This window comes from Rhodnius prolixus, unplaced genomic scaffold, assembly GCF_049639745.1.
Source record: "Rhodnius prolixus isolate KJV_2025 unplaced genomic scaffold, Rpr scaffold_9, whole genome shotgun sequence".
Lineage (NCBI taxonomy): Eukaryota > Metazoa > Arthropoda > Insecta > Hemiptera > Reduviidae > Rhodnius > Rhodnius prolixus.
In genome coordinates, this window is record NW_027411604.1 from 14,724,832 (window position 1) to 14,752,369 (window position 27,538).

The following is a 27,538-nucleotide window of genomic DNA, read 5'->3' on the forward strand; positions in this document are numbered from 1 at the left end:
TTACATTGGAAACAATGTATCCGTAATCAGAAAGTGTTTTAGCCACTTCCTCAGGCATCCATCTTAGCATCATCCCTCACGGTACAGTTCACAACACCCAAGGATGGTTCACACAGATGGTTTATGCGTGCAATTTCTTGGTTTTTGCAAAAATCGCAAGCTAAATCCAGCTTACTACTCGCGCAGTCAATCATTTTAGGGTTTATACCAGGAAGACGACTGATCTTCCTAAGGAATCCGTTCAGCAGCATCTTAATGAAGATTGTAAATATTTGAAGATCTACGGAAGGCGTTTAATACTGCATTGCCAATCTGGAGTCAATTTGACTCAAAAAAAAAAAAAAAAAAAAAAAAACAATTAGGAATAGTCTCTGTTTCCCCACATCTCATAGCTATCCCAAAACGCTCTTAGATATGCTATCCCCCACTCTCTCACCATTCGATAGTCACGAGCTGAAGACTATGGAATTCTTAGTTTCATTCATAAGAGTCATTTTGACTCCAGATTAGCATTACACGTAAATATATCGGAGTCATTTCGACTCCTGATTGGCAATATAAGTAGATTTTCTGTTATTATCTTGACTCCAGATTATTGCCTAAATGCTTATTTGATAAATTTACATAATTTTCATAGAAAGTATCAAGGCACGTAAAAAAACCTCTTTCTAGAATTGGTTTTCTATCCGAATTGCAGCAAAAACTTGCAGCGAATTGGGTAATTTCCGATCCGTGTCAACAGCGCACAGTAATTGAAAAAATAGTGAATGTAAGTTTAAAAAAATGAAAAAGCCCCTGATCAGAAGGCAGACAATCAGGGTTCTAGAGAATACTGAAATTACTGCGATCCTAAGTTGAAGTTAATTCCTTCTGCGTGAAATGTTAAAGCCGATTTGTGGACAAAATTTGTTTTATCGTTCTTAATTCCTATTCTTTCTCATCCTTTAATGCAAATTTTATTATTAAAATTGAAATCATGTAAAAAAAAAAAATAAAAATAAATTATGGAGTCAATATGACTCCACATTGGCAATAACTAGACTAAGTTCGAGCATTGGCAATGCAGTGTTAATTCAAGAAGTATTAGGACTTTGATTGCCACCGAAATAACAGCTATTGCGCGAAGAATTTAATAAAATTCTTTTAAAAAAGAAGTAAGTATGTAAGGTATTCTAAGTATAAGTAAGGATGCAGCTATGATCTTGAAGTAGATTGCCTCTAATGTGCCATTTTTAAACAATGTACTACGTTAATCACTAATTTCGATTTAAAATGCTGCTAAAATCAAGTTTAAAGTAACCGGATGTAACTTGCTACTTAGTGGATTGTTCACATTTTTGAGATTATCTCGAAAATGGATTAGCTCCTTGGATTCCTGTCTACAATTCTGTACACATAGATTCAGTGCTTTTATCGTACTTTTTAGCATCTTTTTATAAAATAAAATAAAATCGTTTCAGAGGTTACATTTTAGGTAGTGAAAATTTTTACGAAATTGTTTGTAAACATGTATCTCAAATGTTCTGAGTCTGAAGGAAATTTGAGAGTTTATTTAACCTTGAGTATAATAGTAAAAGGAAGTCATGAGAGTGTACAGGCCTCATTTTTTGTTCGTTCTTTTTTGATTTCACCAAACTGCATAACTTTTAATGTTATATATTTAAAGTTTGATTGTACAGAAAATAATACTGCCTTAGTAAGCTCGTTATCTAGAACAAAAATATTTGACATCTAACGGTATATTTAACCACTAAGGGAGAGGGAGACTGCCCATTATGATGGCCGAGACCAATAATGGTAAAATAACAAGTCCAAGAAAGTGTACCGCGCCATTAATGTTCATACTTAAATAGATGGAGACGAAATTGATATAAAGAAATATACTTTAGATATAAATATAATTTCTGGCATTGAATAAGAAAGTTTTTAAATTTAGATGAAAGAGGTTCTCCCATATCAAACTAGGCAGACATATAAAATTGGTTTGCCTTAAGGCACCCGGCTACCGCCTCTTTCATCACGTCCAAGGCTCTTACTTAACCTTTTTGATGGCTTTCACAATTAAAATCTAATTTTTCCCCCCTTTTAACTTTTTTTATTGTATATTTTCATAACATAGTTATTCAAAAAATCTAGTTTCTTTCTGTTTAAACCATCTCTATTAGCTCGTATCTGAAAAGTGGTTTTAAAGTTAACGAGATTCTCGTTTTCCCAGTCAACTAGGCTGTGCTTGTAAACGCTAACAGGTTGTAAAACGATCTCTTTCATTCATTGTATAAAGAAACCAGTTGGATTGCTAGTTCGCAGGATTTGGTTCGTTGTAGAAGGAAATCTAACAGTATCATGTTTTACCCAAAAACGTCTGAGAACACTTCTAGGTGTGAATAGACAGGGCTGGTGGACTATTTTGGATGTCTGGATCGCGTTAGAGGGCACAGCCTTCTGGACTAACACCCATGGAATCTAAATTTAACCGTTTGTACATACGTAGTAAAGTAAATGCCTATTTTTTCAGGCGGGTCCAACTATCAATTAGGTATAGTGGACGGAGGCAACTAGCAAACATACTTGACTGTAAATTTCTTGTATTAACCATTAAATAAATCCAAGGCCTAAGACTGGGGAATCGAACCCTGTACCACAATACATATTAGCTTTACACATTACACATTAATTACACATTATTTTTTTGGTTTCATTTATTTTCCATTCACAGAATCTACAGAAAATGTAATCAGTAAGTATAACGCAAGAGGTCTTCTTAACTAGATCAGCTGGAGTCGAGAAGCTGCCCGTTAGCAACTCTCTTGTAGATGGTCACGAGGCTATCGGCATTGCAATCGACGTGTTGGACAATCTGGAAACTTTGGTAGAGGCAAGATTTTGAATCAGAGGTTTTGTGCAGAAAAGTAGAGATTCAAAGATGTAACTATACATTAGTATATTAATAATAACGATACTTATTTACTCTTCCGGATTGTGCCTCACCTATAACTTGAATCTTCTTTCTCGTGATAGAGTCACTCCTTAGAGGCAAAGTCTAGCATTAAAGGCAATTTCACGAAGTGAGCTAGCGCAATTATCTTAAAGCCCACGTTTGACTTCAAAAACTTTAGTTTGGTTTCACAAGAATCAATTTGAATTGATTTGAACCACAAACTAGCCCGTACTTGCCGATAACCACGATGTTGGAATAGAGCATTTTATTTGGAACAGTTCAGCTTTTATTTGAAATATATCTTTTATCTATGAATAGCTGCGGTAGCCTAAGCGTGATTGATGAACAGAAAAAGGTCACCTAGTAGCTTAAGATTTATGTACCTTTTAGAAATGAATGGCGACAACCTCCGCTACGTTCTCTATGCAGATGAGAAGTTTAAATGGGCAGTTAAGAGGACCGGATATGCTGTTCTAATTCTTAGCGGAAATAGAAACATGGATCGCCTTTGATTACATGGAAATCGCCCTGCTTTATAGTGTCAAGGCTTGCTACATTTATAATAGTAATATTTAATTTTCAGAAAAGACGTAAAACATTTTGAAAATAAATAAGTGAGATGTCGGTGCGGTTTAGGAACACACTGTGGAAGATGTAAAGACAGTATAAACAGAACTGATAATGAGATGCATATAAATAAAGTAATTAATATTCTTTTTTGTCTACTTTTTTAATTTAGCTTGAATGAAAAAGATCCATGAATAAAAAACCAGTTTATGGTAATATATTTAAACAAAAATAAATAAGAATTAAGTAATAAAATGCAAAAATTAGAGAATACAAATTAGAAATTAGGTAGACGCGTAAAAACAAAAGGAACTAAGAACTGAAAACATACAAAATTGTAAGCACAATTTTAATCAAAGAAAATAATATGGTAATTTAAACCAATTATTGAATCAAATTAAGAAATTATTACCATTTCAATAATTGGACTCTGCCAATAATTAGAACCGATACTGCTTTGTAAAGCGTATAAAATCAATAAACTCTTCGTTGTGCGAAGAATTAAGTAGGCTATGAGGAGTAGACGTGCCGGTAATTCCGCTAGAATTGGAAAAATTGCCAGGCAATGAACAATATCCTCCCTAGCATTGAGGTTACATAAAGGTCATTTCCTTCAGCCCTCGTCCTTCAACTCACAGGACGTAAAATTCAGCTAGAGTAATCCAACACTCTTTATAAATTAAAACTGTCTGGTACGACAGTTGTGTAAGGGTTGATCGTCAAAAACTGCACGGCAGAGTGTAATGTTGAAAAACACCCAAATTTGACAATTTTTTTCTCTTTTTCTATAAAAGATAAAATTCTCAAACTTTCTTTAAAATATAGGGGAAATCCTTTATAACTGTGTTCTTTTTTGGCAACAACCTAGATCAGTGATGGGCAAAGTACGGCCCGCGGGCCAACTCCGGCCCGCGAAAGTATTTAATCCGGCCCGCCGAGGGTCCATCGACATGGATAGTATATGGCCCGCTATAATTACGTTTTGACGGTCGAGAAGTATAAAGTACATTCTACTTAGTAAAATAATAGATGCATAACCTTTAGGTGAAGCTAAACTAGCCGCGTAGTTACACAAGTGTGTAATGCTGTAATGTTTTTATAATATTATGATTAAAAGCTTTGACACAAAATGCATTTTTTCTATAATTCTGGCCCTCCTCTAGAATTTCTTAAACTTTGTGGCCCCCCATTAAAAAAGTTTGCCCACCACTGCTCTAGATCATTAGATCTAAGAAAATTTCGAGAAAAATGTGGCCGAAAATTGAAAAAAAAAACGGCATTTTCATAAAATATTCTAGTTCTTGTTCTTCGACTTCAGCTTCTTCTTCTTGAAATTTCTTAAACCTAATGGAGGTAGATGGCTAATAAAAGATAATATAAAGCTTGTATCTGACTGTTTTGTAGAAAGTTAATCTCGTGGAATTTGTTATAGACTGAGCCTCAGCTCTAGCCGAAGTGCCCAGTTTAAGTTCATCTAGTTTTGGTTCCTAATTGGTTCCTTCCAAAGATGTAGGTCGTCAAAAGTCGAATCTAAGGGATAGGAGTGTTTGTGTGTCAAACTATTCCAGTGCTCAATCCAGGATTCATTACTTCTTCTTACTTTCAAAGCAAGAACTGTGATTCAACAAACTTTTTGGATTTTGATTACATAAACTAAATTGTCTGCTCGAATTTTATAAACTTGTCGCAGATAAGTGCGATATATTTCGAGGAGAGGAGTTTACTAGGCAAGAACTCTTGGAGTTCAAGGAGCGAGAAGCCCCAAAATCCTAAGACAACACTTGAAATGCAGCATTAGTGTTAAAAGCAAAAAAAAATACCATTAAGTTGATATGAGTCTCAGTAAACTGCATACATTTTGGGGCAATCGAAGGCAAAGAACATAATTTCTTAATTAAAAAAAAAATCACTGTCAACTTTTCTGGTGTCTTATATTTAAAAAAAAACCTCAAACTTTGGCCGCATAAAGAGCAAATATACCTGCGGCTTGAACAACTGGGACTATGGACGCAAAGTCTTGTAAATAAACTTGGCCAGACAGTGTTAAGCGAAGCTGGTCTTTATGGGCTTTGAAGGAGCGTACTAATATGCAGCTAAGTCCAAGAAATGATTCGTGAAAGACAAGGTTATTATGCTTTTTGCTTTAAACTCATTACCTTTTCTACAGTTTTAGAATTTAAAGTCGTTCAAGTATACTTCCAGAAATCTAATCTAGAAATTCATATGCTAGAAGCTAAGAATGCATTCTCCCAACTCTGGCAGATATACGAGTATTTAAAGATTTTTTTTTTTAAATTTTTTGTTACCATAAAGATGTTGAATTTATCATTTTCAATACATAAAGATCTCTGCGCGTAAAAATTAAATTAAAATAACAAAAAATGCATTACCAAAGTTATTATAGACATCGGAATGTTTACGAAACTCGATTTGCGCTCCTTTTGTAGAAGGAATCTATTTTATGGACTGCAAGTTCTATGGTTGAAAATACATAAAGGGGGAACTTAAGACGGCCTGCTCCTCGCCACACGCGGGCCCCTACAGTCACTAGGGGAACATTCAGAATTATTGCTCTACATAACTTAAGGAATTATTTTCTAAAGCCGAAGGGTATAAACAAAGAATTCCGTAACAACAAAATGGGATGTAATATTTATTACTAACTAAAAGCTTCTGACTGAATACATTTTATGAAACCAAATTCTCTTTTAACTACTTTACATTTTGGTTAATGAACTGTACTTCTTTATGCTTATTCTGTATTCTAGTTCAGTTTTTTTTATTGCACTTTGTTTGTTTATCTCGTACTAAACACATACTTAATCTTGTTTCGCATTTAGTTTCACAATTTTAATATTTCTTGTTTCAAAAGCGACGCTTCTTCATCTTTTCTTCGATAATTTTATTTATCTTTCGCTGTTTTTAGGTTCTTTATTTTCTTAAATATCCTTTATTGTTGAATTTTCATAGTCCCCGTTCAACGCTATTCGCAGATGGTGAGGCAGTTGAAAATTCTTTCTAGGAAACATTAGAACTATGTTCTCTTAATGGTTAATTTGGTGTACCAATCACTTAGTAAATTAATTTAAAAGATATTTATTTAATAAATTAATTTGGGTATTAAAGAATTTCATTTTTGTTTTCCAGGTTGGTTATTTACTTATTCCCAAACTATTCTCCATTTTACTTTGTAAGTATATTAGATTTATATTAAGTTCAATTATTTAATTCATTTTTAAGACTGATTTATTCAAATAAGTTACACCTTTTTATAAACGAAACATTATTGAACTCTAAAAAGGTTATTAAGTACGAGGGTCGTTTGAAAAGTCCGTGCAAAAATAAAAACTACTTAATTTTTTGGGGTAAACCTTTTTTATTTTTTAACATAGTCTCCTTTTAGGCTTATACACTTCGTCCAACGCTGCTCTAGTTTGTTGATCCCTTCCGAATAATAGGATTTGTCCAAGTCTGAAAAATAGCCATTCGTTTCTGCAATCACCTCCTCGTTTGAATAAAATCTTTTTCCCGCCAGCCATTTCTTCATATTGGGGAACAAATAGTAGTCCGAGTGAGCCAAGTCTGGAGAATAGGGGGGATGTGAAACGAGTTGGAACCCTATTTTCATTAATTTTGCGACCACAACTGCTGAGGTGTGAGCTGGTGCGTTGTCGTGATGGAAAAGGACTTTTTTTGTGGGCCAATCGTGGGCGTTTTTCTTGCAGCTCGGTTTTCAAACGGTCCAATAACGATGAATAATATGCACCTGTAATAGTTTTACCCTCTTCCAGATAGTCGATGAGGATTATTCCTTGCGAATCCCAAAAGACAGTCGCCATAATCTTTCCAGCCGATGGAACGGTCTTCGCCTTTTTTCGCGCAGATTCCCCCTTGGTAACCCATTGTTTAGATTGTTCTTTGGTCTCAGGAGTGTAGTGATGTATCCATGTTTCATCCACAGTGACGAAACGACGCTTAAAGTCCTGCGGATTCTTCTGGAATAGCTGCAAACCATCCTTGCAACACTTCACACGATTTCGTTTTTGGTCAAGCGTGAGCAATCGCGGCACCCATCTTGCGGATAGCTTTGTCATGTCCAAATGTTGATGCAAAATATTATGTACCCGTTCATTCGAGATGCCCACAGCACTAGCAATCTCACGCACCTTCACTCTTCTGTCATCCATCACCATATCATGGATTTTATCAATGATTTCTGGAGTAGTAACCTCAACAGGGCGTCCAGAACGTTCAGCTTGTGCCCATATGGCCACTCCGAAAATTTTGAAACCACTTATAAACTGTTCTAATCTAAGGTGCAGAGTCACCATAATGTTTATCAAGCTTCTCTTTAGTCTCCTGAGGCGTTTTGCCTTTCATAAAGTAGTGTTTAATCAACACACGAAATTCTTTTTGGTCCATTTTTTGAAAATCACTCGACTTCCTCGATTCAAACGAATGCCAAACACAAAGAAATAGACCGATCTGGCTGAAACTTGGTGTGTGTTCTTCCAAGAGATGCTACTAACTAAACATAACCTCGATACGCGCCAATGGTGCTATCTCTCTGACTTTGCACGGACTTTTCAAACGACCCTCGTAGTTAGTTGAACCGAAATGTTTTTACTGGCAGCGTAGCTTCGCTCTATACTCCAAGAATGAGTCTACCCAAAATATTTTTTGAAAGAAAACACAGTTTTTATTAGTCTTTTGTAAAAACCAAACTATATTTATCACAAAAAAGCTTTGTGGTAAGAAAAATTAAACATTAATATAAAGAATACTGAATAGTTCTAGACTTCTGACACAATGCTGCCGTTTTTCACAGCCTTCTGCATTTGCGAACTAGTCCGCTACAGTTGTGGATTACTGTTTGATAGCTTTGAGAATCCGAGTGTTAGCCAATCGGCTCTTCAGAATTGCAGGCAATCACTGTACATCACTGCCTGTATCACTGAATTTTTGTTTAATCAGTGTGAGATTCAAAATTAATTAACGTGTGATTTTTAGTCAGGTGGGAAATGAAAATTATTCTACCCGAATTATTGTATATTTTTTTTGGATTACATAAACTAAAATGGCTACTCGTAATCTCTCTAAAACGTTCTCATGTCCTTTATTTCATGAACTTGACGCAGATAAGGCCGATATATTCCGAGGAGTTTACTAGAAATACTTAGTTTTGTGGGTATAAAATTGAAGTTTTACACCAAACTTGCTGACTTCCCAGATAGAAAAAGTTTAGCCACGCTACTTAAAATCGTGTAACATGATTGGCCCTTAGTCATTTTAAAAATAGAACAAGGTTGTTAAATCACCTGTTAATGCGATTGTAAGAAAATGATTATGAATGATCTAGATTATTTACAACTACCGGCCGAGCAAAAAAAGAAAAAATGATCAGCTTCAAAAAAAAAAAGTCTCGCAAGTTCAGAGACTGCGCCACAAAATTCAAAGAAGTGCTCCTGAGAGGCTGAATGAATGACTCTAAATCTTATCTCACGCAAGTGTGTAAAGAAGAAAAAAAAGATAGAAGAAACCAAATAACTGTTGTCCATTAAATCAAAGCTATTACATCGATAAAAACCGATTCATCATTATATCGATAAAAATCAATAGTGAAAAAATTAACACTGGATCTGTGTGAACCGGCTACTATATAGTGGGCAGCCACATTTATTGGTCAACTTAGATGGCTAAATTGTGATAAAAAAAGAAATCTTCTTTACCATTTGTGTGCGTTTAATGATTACAGAAGTAACGCTATCAGTTAACTGTAACTTAATCTGTTCGTAGCCACAAGAAAAGAAAAAGATTTAAAAAAAATAAAACTGTTATAAATTAAATCTATTTATTTAGAATTTATGGCGTTAGATAAGCATTTTTATGCTCTCTCTCTTTCTTAAGAGGGCAGTGCGATCGTATCAGAGTTTAAAGCGGTCGTATTCATTGGAATTCTAAGGTTTAAACCCATGATTTATTGTTTGTTTTGGTTTTCATAATTGTCATTTTTTAATGAGTAAATACCACAAAATTTACTCAAAAAAAAAAAGTAGGAACAAGCGCCCGCCGAATTTCCATCAAATTTTGGAATTTTACTGACCACATCCTGGTTATTATCACACAACAGAAGTACGAGTCAGTTACTCTCAAAATGGCTGCCCTACATCGAAGTTATTTTATATTTGTTGGTATCAATTAAAATCTCTTTTAATTTCTTACTGGTAATTAAAGCCAATAAATTAGTGAATTTTTATTAATTTTATGTAAGCTCATAAAAATAAAGTCTTGGATTTGTTTTTTTTATAATTAGTTATACCAAAAATGGCTGGACCACCATGGCAGCAGTAGAATCTTCCCATCTTTCAAGGTTAAAACTGATGGTTTGCTTTGTGTAATTGTACCTTCCACAGTATTTTTTAATCTTCATCTTCATAAATCTGTTCATAGAAGATTTTGTCAGTAATTTTGTTGAATTATTATTAGAATTTGTTTATTGGTTAGGTTTCGTGATTCAGACAAAGTTTTGACACGCGTTTAGTCAAGAGAAAGAAAATCAAATACATTTGCTGATTGTAAAAAGAGTACAACCCATTTAGGTAGTTTCAAAATTTGCTCTAAATAAATTATTTTAATCATATACAGGGTAGGGTGTTCATTTTAAGACGGCTCAAATGTATTTCATGCTTAAACGGTTGATCTGAGCAAAAAATGGTAGAGGAAAAATTTGTTGCCCGTCACCGAAGCGTGTACTGTGCCTTCAAAGGTGCCTCCTCAGACTCGCAAGCCAGGTTAGCCAGGAAGTTATCAACTGGTCTCTGTATCTGAGGAGGCACCTTTGACGGCACAGTACATGCTTCACAAGTTGGGTAAAGTGCATTATTTGATGAATTAAGGAATAAGTTTGATCCTTTACATGAAAGATATTGATCACTTAAATATGTGGCAGGAGGTTTCCAATTTTTGTTGGTAATTAAACGCAACTCTCCCAAAATTACCAAATAATTATTAAACCTTCTTGTTTGTAACAGATGTAAAATTAATTTTTAGCCATTTTGTGTATGCTTGAGAACATCTAAAGCTCTTAACGTTTGATTTTTCTCAGAAAAATCACTCGGAAAACAACTTATTTCCCGATTTTAAGAAAAATACTAGCTTTACTGCCTTGGCAATATTTTTAGTAGAAAGGGGATGAAAAAATACATAAAAATGACCTATCGCGTGCTCTTCTTTCTCTTTGATAACAAGTTAAAAAATTGAAATATGATTGAAAATACCAGATTTTGAAATGGCCTAGCATCTTTAATTTTGAAGATATCGATGCAAAATCGCGCTAGATAAATTCTAGTTATTGGCTGTAAGCGAAAAACCCAGAGATAACAAAACTGTTGTGTAGCGTTAAAAATAAGCACGCATTCATTGTAGAGAACTTGGCTTCCTTCCGTTTCTTGATGTCCTAATTTAAACATTCAACATCTTCATCCTGAGGAATCACCCAAGAGTAGGTTTGAGAATGGGAAAATGCTAAATCTAATGGAGGAGCCGCTGCTTGGAATTAAAAATGAAACAAGTCAATAACACATGAAAACCGCTGCAGCAGACTCAGTAAATTACCTTTAAAGGATTATAGCTTGAATTATTGTAGGAGTTGATGCACTATAACTGAAGTGACCAGAGTTTTATTTTACATATTCATGCGCTTAACTTTAGATGACATTTATGCAGAAGAAACGAGACTGTAGAAAGTGCATTAGAATCAAATTTTATTATCTGGTTTATGGTTGAAAGAGCGCGAAAACGATCTTTTCACAAAACCACCAAACGCCTCCATAATCACGGGAATTCTATTCATCTTGTTCTAACAAACAAACTATTTCAGTTTGTTGCATTTTATATAATTCCTTTGATCGTGCACTTGACTTAATTTTCTCATTTTTTTTTATCTGTAAAATCTAACTCTAAATAAAATTCTAAACGGATACAATTAAATTACCTTGAAATGGCCAAATATACTTTTGTCGTATTATCTCAGAAATCATAAAATATTTTAATAAATATAATAATAATAAAAGCCTGATTTCATTGCATTAATCATTTGTATTATTGTCTGCATTAAAAGTTATAATTCAAGATATTTATCTAATATTAATATGATTATTATAACTATACTTTAACCTTCTAATATTTTATAGTACTCTAATCATATGGACGTTCTTTTCTGGCATTTTTTTATTTCTTTAATTACTGGTTATGATGACCTAAAGCATAATATAAAATATGTATTCTATTTTTTCCTGCACATTAAATGATCTCATATGTATTCTTACTTTGACTTGGAACCAATCTCTTGGTAATCTTTTGCGAAGATTTAAGAAAACCTCATTTTCGAAGTGAAATAAGCTGCCAATGATGGAATACAAAACAAGGTTGGCTAAACTTTCGTATCACTGATTATTGATGGTAATTACTTGTTAATTAACTGCTCTTTTGAGGTTCAGAGAAATTATGAATATTTTTGTGTCCTGAAATACTCGTAAAATATGCGTTCAATAGTATCTCTTTTCATCATATTTGATGTGTCAGATTGCCTTCCAGAAATGTCTCTGATGTTCTTGATGATGAATAACTAACTGGATCAAAGAATTTCTATGCCTTGGCCACTTCAATTTGTTCAATTTCTGTTGAAGTCCTACTCTTTTGAACAGCTACAATGACGTTTTATGCTAACATTACCATTGCTAACTTGAGACCCCGAAAAATATTGTAATTGGTAAAGAAATATAAGTATACTTTACAATCTTTTAAATTATTAAGTGTTAAGGGGATCTCCAGTTAACTATATCATACAGTGTTATTCCCTGTCATCTCTTCTTGGACGAGATGGGAGAAAGACCTTTTTTACGAGGGCAGAGCTAGTCCAACTTCTGTGTTTGGTAATAGAACTGGCCTTCCACGTCTGCTCATGCTTCCTCCAAAGGTTTTGGATTAAAAACCGTTAGGAAGGTGTCTAAGGCTAGGTCTTGGGCCGACGAATAGAGCAGATGTTCCTCCATTCTTGATCATGCAAGCATCATCAGGCACCCACTCCGTACACTGTCAATCTAAAAAGCCGCCTCTAAGACTTCCTTTATTCTTGAACAGAGGATAACATCCGCCTTTGGTGGTTCTGATTCCCTGACCTAGTTTGTTTAAATTTAAGGCTTGCCACCCTCCTAAGTTCATTGGCACCCGGGGGCATTACTGGTCTCCGGACAGTGTTTTCTTTTTTACAGAAAAATCTAATAGCCGGTAAGCTGGATTCGAACATGGGTTCACCGTTTTGGATTCCAGTCACGCTAACCACTTGGCTAATTCATTCCCTTTGCTCTCTTTCTGTTATGTTTGTAATAATATCCAACTTCATTCACATTTAATATCTCCTGCCCAATACCCCAGATGGATCGCATGCCTTTGATCCGTTTACAGAGGCTTTAGTATCCTAGACATTTACAGACCTAACTTTTTAATGTTTTATAAGCTCGAAGTATGCTTAGAGTGGTGTAGATTGATTACCGATGTTAACCAATCTATTTTCTATCTTCGCTTATGGAGGAGTTCTGTGAGAGAGGATATAAGTGCTACAAAACGGGAATTCCGCTTCTGTAGCGCCATGTTTAAACTCTTTCTACAATTTAGATGTTTCTCTTTCTAGAGTACCTAAAACATGCCGAAAGTATTAAATAAAAAACCTGCTTCAGTTTTAAGTTAATAAATTATGTATTATCTTTTTTTGTTTTGCTTCAAACGATATTTAAAATGTCAACAAGACATTGTATCTTCTTGTCCACAAATCGAAGATTCTTTTTTCTGAAAGTTCACTTGTCGTTCTATTATTGGAGCATTGTTAGTCATGCGGTGGCCGAGTGATAACTTTATAAAAAATAAATAAAGGAAAAATATTTAGAACAACTTCTCTGTTTGCTGTAGATTCACAGTTTTATACAGAATATTTTCTGTGATTTAATTTTGATTTAGCAAAATTGAAAATGACAAATTAAAAAAAAAAAAAACAGTTCGGTATCTTTGCAGAATCTATCGGACAATCTTTACAAAATGGAAAACCATCTGTTTAAATTTTCAGTTCAAAAATTTGTTGTTTGTAAAATTAAATAATAAAGGAATTAATTTTATCTTAAGTGTGTAAATTTTAATCTCTGTTATAAAAGAGCGGTTCAGACACAAATCCCGGTAGTACGATCTATATAACTATCTAACTTATATACATGGACCACGAATTGATTTTTGCAAGATCAAAAACTGCACTGGGGGAAACCAGCAGAAGAACGTTGTCTGGAAATTAATGAGTTCAAGAGCAAATATATCCGCACGACAAGAACACAGAGACGAGCGCGATTCCAGTTCTTAGTGTTCTTAGTACTTAGGATTCTAATAAGAACGATATAATTGCAGAAATAAAGACAAGAACAGCGGTAGAGAATAGATATCTGTTCGCTGTACAAGAACTTATCTTGTAAGGTGAAATACTGTTATTAAGGCAACAACCACTTACGCTAAGCGGAGCCAGGAGTGTTGAGCAAAGAATTTGAAATGAATCTCTAGGTTATTTGGGAAAGAAAAGTTCTGAGAAAAATATTTGGCTCTAGAAGTGTAAATGGATGGTAGAAACATTGAGGAATTGAAACAGGTATTTGGTGAGCCGGATTCAGTTGCTCATAAAAATGGGAGAAAGATTGAGGTAGTTAGGTCGTGGGTAGAGTATGGCTCAGAGTGGGCTTCGGAGAAAAAAAAAGTTTGCATGGATAGCCAGCAGGATTAAGGATAAGGCTTAAGTAGTTGGACAATGTAGAGAAAGACTGACGCCGAACTGGTGAAAGAAGAAGGCCGAAGATCGTCAAGAGTACGATAAACTTATTGAGGAAGTCCAGGTCTTATTGTACTGACGCACTGATTAGTAAATAGATAGATAAGTGAAAATTTTATAAACTGAAAAATGATTTAAAAGAAATGATTGAGACTGAAAAATGATTTAAAACAAATGATTGCGACTAAAAAATGATTTAAAACAAATGATTGAGACTGAAAAATGATTTAAAACAAATGATAGATTCTATAAGACCATTGCGACTGGATTCCAACTGGTCCAATTAATTTCAGCTTTCCATGAATCAATCCATGTTCATGCAAATATTTAACACGTTGTCCTTATGCATTTTCTTCTGATTTTTAAGTGCCGCTTTGACCACATCAACAAGAACTTGTTTAACATGCTGGACTCTAAATCTTAAGAGTTTCTAGAGCTTTCTCTTTAAACTAAGATATCATTTAAAGAACGGCTCTTGCAGCCTTACAGTTTAAAGGAATGTTCGGCGCGTGATTGAATTCAAATTTAGCACCTCAAATATTAAATATAGGACGAACATCTTACTATAAATTTATTTAGAACAGAGGAATTTTGACTTCTTTTTATCCCTTAATTTCTCAAATTTTCTTCTTGACTGATGTATTTTTCTTTTTCAAACTCCTCCATAACATAGCAGACTGTGCCAATTTTGATTCTCATCTAAACTTCCACGTTCCTTTGTATTTCCTCCAAAATTCGCTAACATTGTAATCAATTCCACGAATATAACTTAAATACTCATGTCGGTCTGGAATGATATCTCAGCTCGCTAAAAGAAGATTATAATCATCTAAAACTTTTCACAATTACATTTATTTGTCATGATTTTCCACATAAGATAAGCTATCAGCCAACTCTTGCGTTTAATGACCAACTCATTCCTGGCAAAAAAAAAAAAAAAAACTTAGATCTAATTAATAAGTCTCAATCTTTACAACCAACAATTCTGCCGCTCTAATTATATTTACCCAGAAGACCGTTAGTTACACTAAAATCTCAAGAATGTTTAATAGCTCTAAACTTGTAGAATGTCGAATGACCGAAACCCTATTCCATAAAAAACAATCATAGTAAAACGTTTTTCCCAAATACCATAGACATTTTGATCGATCTTGTAGTCAGGAAATTACAACTTCTGGACTTCCTTGGTGAATGGAATGCAGTTGGCGGAAATTTTGTTTGAAGAGAATGGGCCGCATTATCATTTTAAGAGGGTCTAATTTCCAAGTGACATTATAAATTCATTTGCTTTTAAATATATATATATATAATTTGAAATTAAATTTAGAAGACTTTTTCCTTAAAAAGTTCTGAACAAAACCAGTTCAAAGTTCTGCAGTAAATGTAACCAAGTTGATTTGGCAAAATTCCAGACCAGACTCTTGTTGGATAGGAATAAAATGTCACCTAGTTCTCGGTTAACATTCTCTAGTTGTTTAAAAAGAGACTAAATCCTTTACTACCATCGACATGCCAACTCCATCATCGTACCAATCACAAGACCAGTAAATGTAGACGCCATTAAAGTGTAATCAATACAAGCAGATAATGTAAAATTAGTAATTTACATTACTATTCTATAGTATATAAAATAATTATTATAACAAATAAAGAGTTTCGAACTAGTTTATACAGTAGTGGAGAAAATGTTAGCACGATTCCATCTGCATTAATATTTAAATTCAAGAATAACAAACTTTTCTCATTTCTCTTAGTAAATTGTTTTTTTTAGACAAAATAATATACGATTTTAGAAATAGTCCACATTAATAGGGTTTCTACAAAATCGTTGAACGAATGAAGCAAATATAAACTTTTAATCGTAAAAATTTGAATGACGTCGTTTTAAAATGCATAAGAAGCGTTTTTTTGGTGATAACAGGTCAGATTTTCTCTTCCTAGGAGCTTCTTACAGCTCACTGTCCGGTGATGGACAGTGTTGTCTGTAACGAGAGAACACTGTCCGGAGGCCGGCAGTGCACTGGAAAAAGCTCCGGGCGCTAATGACCTCAGCTGTTGATGCGCCAAAAAAAAACCTCAGTGCGGAATAAAATTGAACGTTCAGGAAACCAAACACTTTTACTTTCACTCATTTTTTTCGCCGACTGTACTGAATAGTTTCATCTAGCTGTTGAAATAGAAAATAGTTGATGAGAAAAGTTTAGCGATCTCTAGGGACCGAAATAGTTGCTAGAAGACTTAATAGAACATGTGCTATGACGGTAGGTTATAATTCAACAGGGTTCTCATTGCTTCCGGCAACTGTTTGCATTGCAAGTTAATTGTTACTGAAGAATTAAGAACGGTTTGAGGAAAGTATTTTCACAATTGAAGGCACCACTTCCTTATAGTTTGTCTTTTTAGTTGTGTGAAGAGATCTTCAGAGAGGAGAAAAGAGATCTTTAATCTGAGGCTTTATCTCTTCGGAGAAGGTCAGCTTCAGTCATTACTACATTGTTACCCATCTCACCTCATGATAACCACAGTCTGTTGTATCAACCACCCCAAAAATACTCATGAGAAGTTAAAATAAAACGCCAAGAACCAATAGTGTAAAAGATTCTGGAATTCAAGAGGAAACTTAACTGTTTGCATAGAACAGGAATTTTCACAAAATCTATTTGATCAATGTAGTTCCAAAAAATTATAGTTGAAAAAGGAGGATTTGCCCTATATTATAAAGAAAATTTGGGAATTTTATCTTTTACTGAAAAAGATAAAAAAATAGGCAAATTTGGGTGTTTTTAAACGTTACACTCTGCCGTGCAGTTTTTTTTTGACGATCAAACCCCTCATACAACTGTCCTATCGAACAGTTTTAATAACTTTTGTACAAATCTTTGAACCAGAGCCTTCAGCAGCGTGCATTTCTTATAAATAATCATTTCACAAAATGTTCAAAGAAATTTAATTGGTCTTAAAATGTGGTCCATCTCTTTGTCACCTATTTTGCTTTGGCCTTAGATTTTTGATTACAATATAAATTGAAGTTAAAGATTAACTAAAGATCATTAAAGATCACAATCATAATTTGAGGATAGCTGTTGTGCTTAAATCTTCAATAAACTCCTTCTTATTTGGATTAATAAATTTACCATACAGACTTCTCTAATATAATTCATGAAAATCGGTTCACGTGTCGATAATTTGGACGATTGCTTTACTTTCCCTTAACAAGTGTGAGAGCTGATCGCCGCTTTAATGTTACGTAGGGGAGCCCTAACCCTATCATCCTACCAAATTTTATCAAATTCGGGCCAAGATATACAGAGTAATTAGTAATAATAATTTTGGAGGGGGCCTTACATAAAGGGGGCTAACTCCTCTCCTATTCGATGTACAGCGTCGAGACCCCCAAAAGGCACATCTACAAAAAATTCCGAATCGAATGACACCTCATTCATGAAAATTGGTTCTCGCAGTTTACAAAAAAGGTAACAACAACAAGAAGAACAAGAACATTTTTTGAAAAAAGCGGTTTTTGCTCATTTTCGGCAACTTTTTTCTCGAAACCTATTGGATCTGGGTTGTTGCAAGAAAATTACAGTTATAAAGGAGGGTTTGCCCTTTATTTTAAAGTAAATTTGGGAATTTTATCTTTTATAGAAAAAGAGAAAAAAATTGTCAAAGTTGGGTGTTTTTCAACGTTACGCTTTTCCGTGCAGTTGTTGACGATCAACCCTTATACAACTGTCCTACCGGACAGTTTTAATGAGACAGAATTTATCAATAGAAAATTAAAAAAAACCTTTGCCATACCAAGTAATTAGTAATTTAAAAGCTAATTGTTCAAATTACTGTTCATTTCATGCATCTTTAAATTATTTATTTAGGTTCCACATCCTAGTTATTAAAATAAGAATTAAAAAAAAAATATTGAAAGATCTAAAAAAAGAAGATCCAAGACAACTCATTTTGAAGCTGAGATGTTGATAGTGTTGTTAGAAGAGACGGGATCTTTTTTATTTTTAATAAGATAATAATTACGGCTTTAAGCGTAAAATGATGGATGATGGTGAAGAAAAATGAATAACTGCTGATTGATCTGAGAGTCATGCACCGGTCATTACTAACTTGGCTAGGACTCTATTCGGCTAGCACTGTACGCGTCTCCAAAACAGAACGAACCTAAATCTGTGCCGAGTAATAGTATGGGATTCCGTTATGTTTATGAAAAAAAAAAAAGATAATATGAGTGAGTGAGAAAGATAAGAAGGAGGTTTTTTTAAAAGGATAAAAGGGCTGCTTTGTCTTCCTTCTTGATTTCCAAGCAGTAGGACCTCTAGTAGGATCTACAGTGAGAAGTGAGAATGAAATAAAAAGTACAAGCTAAGAGAACGAATTAAATTTAAAAAAAAAAGAAAAAGAAACTGAACGATTGGTTGAGAGGTCTGCATCCTGGACAGTGAGGTTCAAAAATAAAATAAGAAATGATACAAGAAAAAAAAACAAGCAGCGATAGCACTTAATCATGCCAGATAAATGGCTGCGTCGGTCGCGTTGAGCCATGGATTAATCAAAAAGAATATGTTGAAGGTGTCATTGCCGCTACGTGGAGAACTGTCGCCCAGAGCTAACCCCACTTCTCTTTCCGTTAGCCGGCATTCGAATTCTTACAAAACAAAAAAATACGAGAAGAACTAAAGAATACAAAACAGAAACCCTCCTGAAGTTTTATTTATTTGTAGTTTATCTTTTTTGTATCCTTCCCTATGCAGCAGCGCTTCTAGTTGTTGAAGTAGTGAAAAAGAAACAGAATAAAAAAAGGATGAAACCTGCTCTTAAGGATGCTGCATTTTTAGAATTGTTGCAATGGGAAACTGCTCCTGTATAAAATATTCCGCATTGCAGTTTTTATTGAATAGTTAAAGTTGCCATTGGTCAGTTTTTAAATCACTTCTTCAGGGATTTTGGCGTTGTTCGTGCAGTGAATCCCAACCATACAGTTCTTGAGCAGTGCAAGTAAATAAAATATAGGTTTTGGGTCAAATTTGTCCCAAACAATACCATTTACGTTATAACTTTTTTTCTTAATATTTTTTATTTTTATGTTTTGGAGTTTGTCTTCTGTTCTATTTTTTAATAATATTCTATAACATTAAATATTATATAGTAAATTTTACATAATATTTAATATTATTGCTGATTCTCCTCTGGTTCTGTTCAGTTAAGCTGGTCCATGAACTAGGAAAGCTAAATTTGTTTTACTCGGGGACATTACGAAAAAAAGAAAACCCCTCTTATATAATTCCAAATAAAAAAAAACTACCGTCGGAACTTCATTGTTTGTTTTTACTGGCAACAAAACAGTGGTTTTTGGTACCAAAACAAAACAAGTATGTTATACTCGCATCATGATGATTCAGTACTTGCGGAATTATGGTTTAAGACTTTTCTTTTCTTGGAATGAACATCTAACTTTAAGAAAATAAACGTTTTTCAGTAAATATTATTTTTTGTTTTTCTGTTTTTGTAACTTCAAAAAAAAATGCATCTTTTGCATTTTTTTACTCTTTTTTTTTTTTTTCTTAATCTTATGAAACAAATTTAACAAAATATTCATCATTTTCGTTTGCTAAACAAATTTTCTAACAAAGACTAAATCGACTTTAATTATATGAGTGACCTCTTAAAAGTAATGTGCATTTAAAGTTTCGGGTCAAAGCTGACCCGACGATATCAGCTGAAGTTGTGATTTTGAGGATACCAGTTAAGGATTAATCAACTTATAAACAGCGGCTGCTGACATTAAAAACGAAAGATTCGTGCGGTTTTGGGATACTAACAAGCTCTCCATTATAACAACTCTCTTACAAACTTTAATCATTTTACATTTTAAAGACTCTTGTATTCTACAATAAAAGATCACAGATATGGATATCTCCCAATAAAACGTTTCTGTTTGCAGATACTCTCTGCACTATAATTATTAGCTAGGGCAGAATCACTTTAAATTAGACAAATAGTTCACTATCATAACGAATGACAGCTCAACATTTCTTTATTGATTTTTGGGGAACCTTACATTCTATCAGGTTAGGGTCCTTTCCAAGTACTTGAAAAGTTCGAGAAAAGCTTGAACGTTCAAATTCTTGGCAAAACGTGTTGAAATGATTTGTATCTGAAAAAACCAAAATGTTTTCTAATAACTATGACAGTTTCAATGCGTATAAGTTAAGCTATTTGCAATAATTATCAATCTATGTTAACCAAAGTCTGAAGCCAACTTTAGGGGAAAAATATCCATTAACTTAGCAATGCTCTAAATATTAACAAATTCTTTAAATGAATGTCAAGAAAATTTAGACTAGATATGAAATATCCTCTCTTTTTAGTTCATCATCTCAGAGATAGATCGGGAAACTGTATTTAAAACAAATTTCATGTCATAAAATAAACTTGAAGAAGTACCAATGTCTAAAACAATGTAACCTTCTTACGTTGTTTAGGATGTTAAGGATAGTCTAAGGAAATGATATACAGGAAAAACTTGCAGATAGAGGAGACTGTTGAAGGGGTATTTTTGGAATGCATTTTTTTTTTGTAAAAGAATGGCAGGATTATAGGTTAGGATGACAATCGACAGTGACAAGAAGTTTAAGTTGATGGTTTTGGATGAAAGAATGTACTGGGATTTTAGACGATTTTAGTGTATAGTAGAGATTCTTTTTCAAGTCTGAGTAAGTAGTTCTGAGTTGTATGGAGTTTCTAAAAACAGGTCAGGCTGCAAGCAGAGCTGATGTAGAGTATCATCGCCCTGATGGCCACTTTTTAGAGGAGGAATAAGTTTTGGAGCTGTCTGCGAGTTTCTTGACGCTGCTTCTACAGGTAAAAAGCTGCTGGCGAAGTAACATAGTCCTGATAACCATTTTGTGGAGAAGGATTTTGTTCTTAATTTTGTTACTTACTAAAGGTCAGGTTTCAGGTTTAAGCACTTTTGGTTGAGTGATTTTAGTTAAAAATTTTATTGTGGTATCTATTGTTGTTAACAGATGAGTGAAATATTAAATATCAACAACCTGCTATTTTCCTTGTTTTGAGTTACAGCGGTGCAAACAAACAGATAGAAGACATGCACAAGTAGAAAGAAAGAGAAAAAGGAGGAGCAGAGCCTAAAATGGCCACTCTTGGAGAGGCTGTAAGGTTGGTCCCTGTCGAATTGATTACGACTTCTAACATTGCAGCTGTTCAGGGTTCAGTGCGGAACATGTTAATGCACACGTTATTGGTAACTTATTTATCATTATACATATAGGATTTCTGCGCACTCTAAAATTTAACCAGAATAATGCCAGATAAACAAACGGAACGGATTAGCTATGCCATTAGCATATTGGATTCCCACGCGGAGATCCCAAGTTCAAATCCAGCTGCTGGCCCTTTAGATTTTCTCTTCCTAAAAGTTTCTTTTACAGCTCATTGTCCGGAGGCCAGCAAATAATTACAACAAAAATCTTTTTCGGACTTTGAGGACCAGGATATTTCTCAAATATTTAAATATGCAAAAAAAAAAATGGTTTACTTCTCTTTATAATTTATCACGACTTCTATCGACGATTTGCAGAGCGCCGTTATGCTTAAACACGATATATACCACCTTATTCTTTATTTAGATATCTAAGTTTGTAGAATCTAATCTCAAGATTTTGATGATAGTTTGTGATACAATGGAGGGACAACAAAATTTTTCGACGTGCTATGGTTTCCAAAGCAAACTGATGCATTTCGGATGAGCAAAACATTGAAGATGTTCCGCCAAAAAAATATACAGAACCAAAAGAAAGAAGATACTTCCTTGTTTGTACGGCCCATGTACCAAAATAGTGTGAACTTACGAACTAGAGGACCAGAAATATGAGGCGCTTTACATGAAAAGAGCAAAAAAAACAAAAATTACATAAAAATGAAATGTAAGTACAAAGACCGCAAGAATATTACATACATTACATTGGTACAAGCAAAAAAAAAATGTTTATCTCCTCCCTCAGAGTTATCAGATGGACCCGAACTCTTGTCCTAGACTTATCTATTACCCAACACACGTAGCCCATGTATACAAGCTGTCCTAACGCCCTAAAAACTATCATGAAATCTTGTGCGTATGGAAATTGTACTGTTGTCTAGTTCTCATCAGATCTATGCGTGTACTCTCTCTTTAGTTTGGTTATGAAATCTTTTTAATCTAAATAAAACAAAAAAAATAAAGAAAAGCATGAATAAAAAATAAATGAAATTTTGATAAAGTTAAATCATTTTTCTGTAAACATTCATTTCACATAATGAAGTGATTAGAATCAAAGCCAGTTTGATCCACCAAATTTGTTTTTTTGCGTCATCTGTCAGATTTTGGAGTAACGTGACATGCTGCAGAATGATTCAGAACGAATCCAGCTACATGAAGCCGGAAAATAGCGTCAAAATTCGAGATTTGTTTTCATACAGCTTCCATTAGAATTACTTGAACGAGTTACGAGGGTCGTTTGAAAAGTCCGTGCAAAGTCAGAGAGATAGCACCACTGGCGCGTATCGAGGTTATGTTTAGTTAGTAGCATCTCTTGGAAGAACACACACCAAGTTTCAGCCAGATCGGTCTATTTCTTTGTGTTTGGCATTCGTTTGAATCGAGGAAGTCGAGTGATTTTCAAAAAATGGACGAAAAAGAATTTCGTGTGTTGATTAAACACTACTTTATGAAAGGCAAAACGCCTCAGGAGACTAAAGAGAAGCTTGATAAACATTATGGTGACTCTGCACCTTCGATTAGAACAGTTTATAAGAGGTTTCAAAATTTTCGGAGTAGCCATATAGGCACAAATGACGCTGAACGTTCCGGACGCCCCTGTTGAGGTTACTACTCCAGAAATCATTGATAAAATCCATGAATGGTGATGGATGACAGAAGAGTGAAGGTGCGTGAGATTGCTAGTGCTGTGGGCATCTCGAATGAACGGGTACATAATATTTTGCATCAACATTTGGACATGACAAAGCTATCCGCAAGATGGGTGCCGCGATTGCTCACGCTTGACCAAAAACGAAATCGTGTGAAGTGTTGCAAGGACGGTTTGCAGCTATTCCAGAAGAATCCGCAGGACTTTAAGCGTCGTTTCGTCACTGTGGATGAAACATGGATACATCACTACACTCCTGAGACCAAAGAACAATCTAAACAATGGGTTACCAAGGGGGAATCTGCGCGAAAAAAGGCGAAGACCGTTCCTTCGGCCGGAAAGATTATGGCGACTGTCTTTTGGGATTCGCAAGGAATAATCCTCATCGACTATCTGGAAAAGGGTAAAACTATTATAGGTGCATATTATTCATCGTTATTGGACAGTTTGAAAACCGAGCTGCAAGAAAAACGCCCACGATTGGCCCACAAAAAAGTCCTTTTCCATCACGACAACGCACCAGCTCACACCTCAGCAGTTGTGGTCGCAAAATTAATGGAAATAGGGTTCCAACTCGTTTCACATCCCCCCTATTCTCCAGACTTGGCTTCCTCGGACTACTATTTGTTCCCCAATATGAAGAAATGGCTGGCGGGAAAAAGATTTTATTCAAACGAGGAGGTGATTGCAGAAACGAATAGCTATTTTTCAGACTTGGACAAATCCTATTATTCGGAAGGGATCAACAAACTAGAGCAGCGTTGGACGAAGTGTATAAGCCTAAAAGGAGACTATGTTGAAAAATAAAAAAGGTTTACTCCTAAAAATTAAGTAGTTTTTATTTTTGCACGGACTTTTCAAACGACCCTCGTATGTGCTATAAAAGATTCAAACCGGTTAGTAGAAAACGTTTTTTGGAATGTGTATCGTTAATGGTAAACAATCAAATATACATTTTTTATTAAAATTTTGTTCAATAAAATGCTCTAGAATTTTATAAAAAAAGTAGATCAGTTGGATTTAACGCTGTTCGAAGTATCAGCGAAAAGAGTTATACGGAGTTAACGATATTGAAACACGAAAAAATCAGTTGGTATCCATGAATCAGGCGCATCGTACGGACTGAAAATCATTCTACCATGCTTAAGAGTACGGTGATTCGTCTGTGGAACCCTTCCTACATTTCCTAAGCTCTTTCCAAATTTTCAGCCAAGAAGTTGAAGCCCAACATAATGGACTTCACCATCAATTTTTCTTTAAAAAAATAATTATTTCTCTTTAATAGTGCTAATGAATGCGGATGACATTTACTAACTAACATTTTACAAGTTATTTCTAGAAGTTTTTCTTACTTATAAGTTTGAAAAACCAGTCTTAAGCGTAATATCATAATTTATTAAACAGTTTTATGTGCAGCGCTAACTAGATGTGCTGGCTAATAAAACAAAAGTAAATGACAAGTTACAGAGTGAGGTAAATGCTGCGGATGACAGGAGATAGCTAGAAGAAAAACGACACTGGCTTCTTGATTACGTTGTTACAACTGCAATGTCCGTCGTCGGTTACACCTTTCACACATACCTTCGACAGACGTGTATATATATATATATATATATATACACACACACGTACATATATAAATAACACATACACAAACGCGCGTGCTCGCCCGTTCGCTTGAACATCTTACATACATTCATTTTGTTTAGCATCAAAGAAAGGTCATCGTACGCAACATCTCATTTAATATAAAATCTAATATGTGAAATTAAATGACTTGCTTCTTGCTACCTTCGATGGCAGGATGGTCATCTTTTAATGGGGGAATTAAATGGGTTCAAAGTTTTAGTTAGAAGCCCAGAGAGGTATCTTAGGAAGTCATCTAGACCTACTGCTGGCTGAATTAATTTCAGAAACAAAACAAAAAAGCAGCTTGTTTAGAACTTTGAATTTCATCAAGAAGAAGAGTTCTTCAGGAAATGAAGTCCATCAATCTGTCAAATTTTCATGAGTACTGATATTAAATAAATAATTAGTAGCGTAACATTATTTTAGGCTCAGCACCGTGATTTCAAGTTTTTCCATTTCTTATTTTTCCACATTCAAATGCGGCTTTCTTTTTGAATAGATAAATCTATTTTAATAAAAGATAAAAACTTAAAACAAATGCTTACCAACGTCCTCTCAGTCGACAATCCTGTCGATTACTTCTTGTAGTCTCTACCCTGCAACACACTAAGGAAGTCGTCGTTTAGAGTTTATCCAACTACCATTTTAACGCTAAAAATGATTTAATTTAATAGAAAAGCCGTCTTCCTTCACTCATTTAAAGTTTGAAGCAATTAGTGAAATCAAAAGATCAACTTTTAGAAACTGAATCATTATACAGTGGTACCTCGGTTCTCGACCACAATTCGTTCCGGAAGTGCGGTCGAGAACCAATTTGGTCGAGAATCGAAACAATTTATCCCATGAGAAATAATGTAAACTAAGTAGTTTATTTCGTTTCTAAGCCCCAGAAATATGCCGTTTTACTGGCCTAATTTGTTTTATGTAAAATATCTAAACAAGAAATAAGATCTAAAAGTGTAAATATAAAAAACAACTCGGCTCATCTCGGGGTGTTCGAGTTCCAAATGTTTGCTCGGATTTCAGGACAATATTTTCTCGAATTTCTTGGTCGAATACCGATTTGTTTGAAAGTCAACTCGTTCAAAAACCGAGGTACCACTGTATTTAACTTTTTCTGCTAAGTTCCAGCAAGACTTTTGAACAAAGTTAAGGTTATTAAGTAGCTGCCTTAAGCACAATTTCACTGCGGATATTTTTATACATCACCCTTTCTTTGCCCTTACTTTTTATGCCCTTAAAATTGCTTTACCTCTACTTAGGCAGTCGCCCAGACCCTTTTCATGTGATTTGTAAGCCTAGCTATTCAGCCATAGCCTGAAGTATTTCCTTGATATCCAATTGCAATCTATAGATACTAATTTTCTAAATTTCCGTCAAGTGATTCTACTACATTGCTGTTGGTTTTTACCTGTGCTCTAATTTTACAAACCTACCTATCTCCAGTTAAATGGTTAAATGCCTAGAAAACTACATTCTTTATTTTCTGTTTAGGAAGTTATTATTTTCACTGACATTATACGGAATTAACTTATTGAAGGAACTTGAGTTCGGACTTTTAAATGCGTCGTAGAAGATTTTTAAAATTAATGTGAAATGTATTGACAGTATATGTTAAACATAACTCTTGAAATCTTTAGATGCATTTTTTCTTAACACTTTTTAAAAGTCACATTTCTTAAACACTTCTAAACCAGTAAGATTTTTATAAATGTAAAACAAAAAAATTACATGAAATCAAGATCGCGTTCATACGAATCAAATGACTACATTGTAATTTATAACATTGAACTAGTAAACTAATAAATAAAGAATTGAAAATCACCATAAGTAAAGGAATAAGAATAAAATTAACAGAATAAAAGTGAGTTAAATAAATATAAATTAATAGATACATATCTAAAAAAATCTAAACTTGGCAAAAGTGATGTACACACATAAATAACAAAGAATTTATTTACATAATCCTTGTAATTTACAACAGATGACAATGTGAGTTCAGATCGTCCCCTTAGAATTGCACAATTGATTATTACTACCATCCCACCGTAGTCACGAATCTCTGGATTATTTAATATTATACTGATTTTCTGCACACTCGTGACATTATATTATCTACTTAATTTATTAAAGAATAAATTATTAAAGTTGTGCAGTTGAAAAGAGACGGCCAAATAGTTGGATTAGGATTAAATTTAAAAGTTTGTTCTTAAAAAGGGATAGTTTGTTCAAACAAGGTTACTACTATTAGCCCATCATTTTGGATAATCTATATTATACGTAGTTGGTCTAGATTTCTACTTTTTCTGCCTCTGTCACATATATTTGTGGCCAGGGCTAAAATATGCATGAAGGGTTGCCGTCATTTGGAAAAATGAAAAACGGAAAAACTCCGAATAACCTTCCAGTAGATCTAGATTTCTACTTTTTCTGAAACTGTCACCAACTTTTATGGTCATGTCTAAAATGTATATGAAAGGTTGCCCTCAATTAAAAAAATTAACGGAAAAATGCCATGGAAAAACTCCGAATAAAGTAATGTAATTGCCTATTTTTTCAGGCGGGCTTTACGTCCAACTACCAAATTAGGTGTCGTGGATGGAGGCGACTAGC

The 27,538-nt window shown here is 34.2% G+C and overlaps 1 protein-coding gene and 1 long non-coding RNA gene across 2 annotated transcripts in view; one reads left to right on the forward strand and one right to left on the reverse strand.

Moving 5' to 3' along the window:
• Positions 1–27,538, forward strand: part of LOC141454703 (uncharacterized) — a 670,160-nt gene that overhangs the window by 152,831 nt on the left and 489,791 nt on the right. The window lies entirely within an intron of this gene.
• On the reverse strand, positions 9,825–11,652 carry LOC141454090 (uncharacterized). Its single transcript, XR_012458395.1, has 2 exons — positions 11,499–11,652; positions 9,825–9,945 (listed from the first exon to the last, which is right to left on the reverse strand). It is a non-coding gene; the product is annotated as an uncharacterized lncRNA (long non-coding RNA).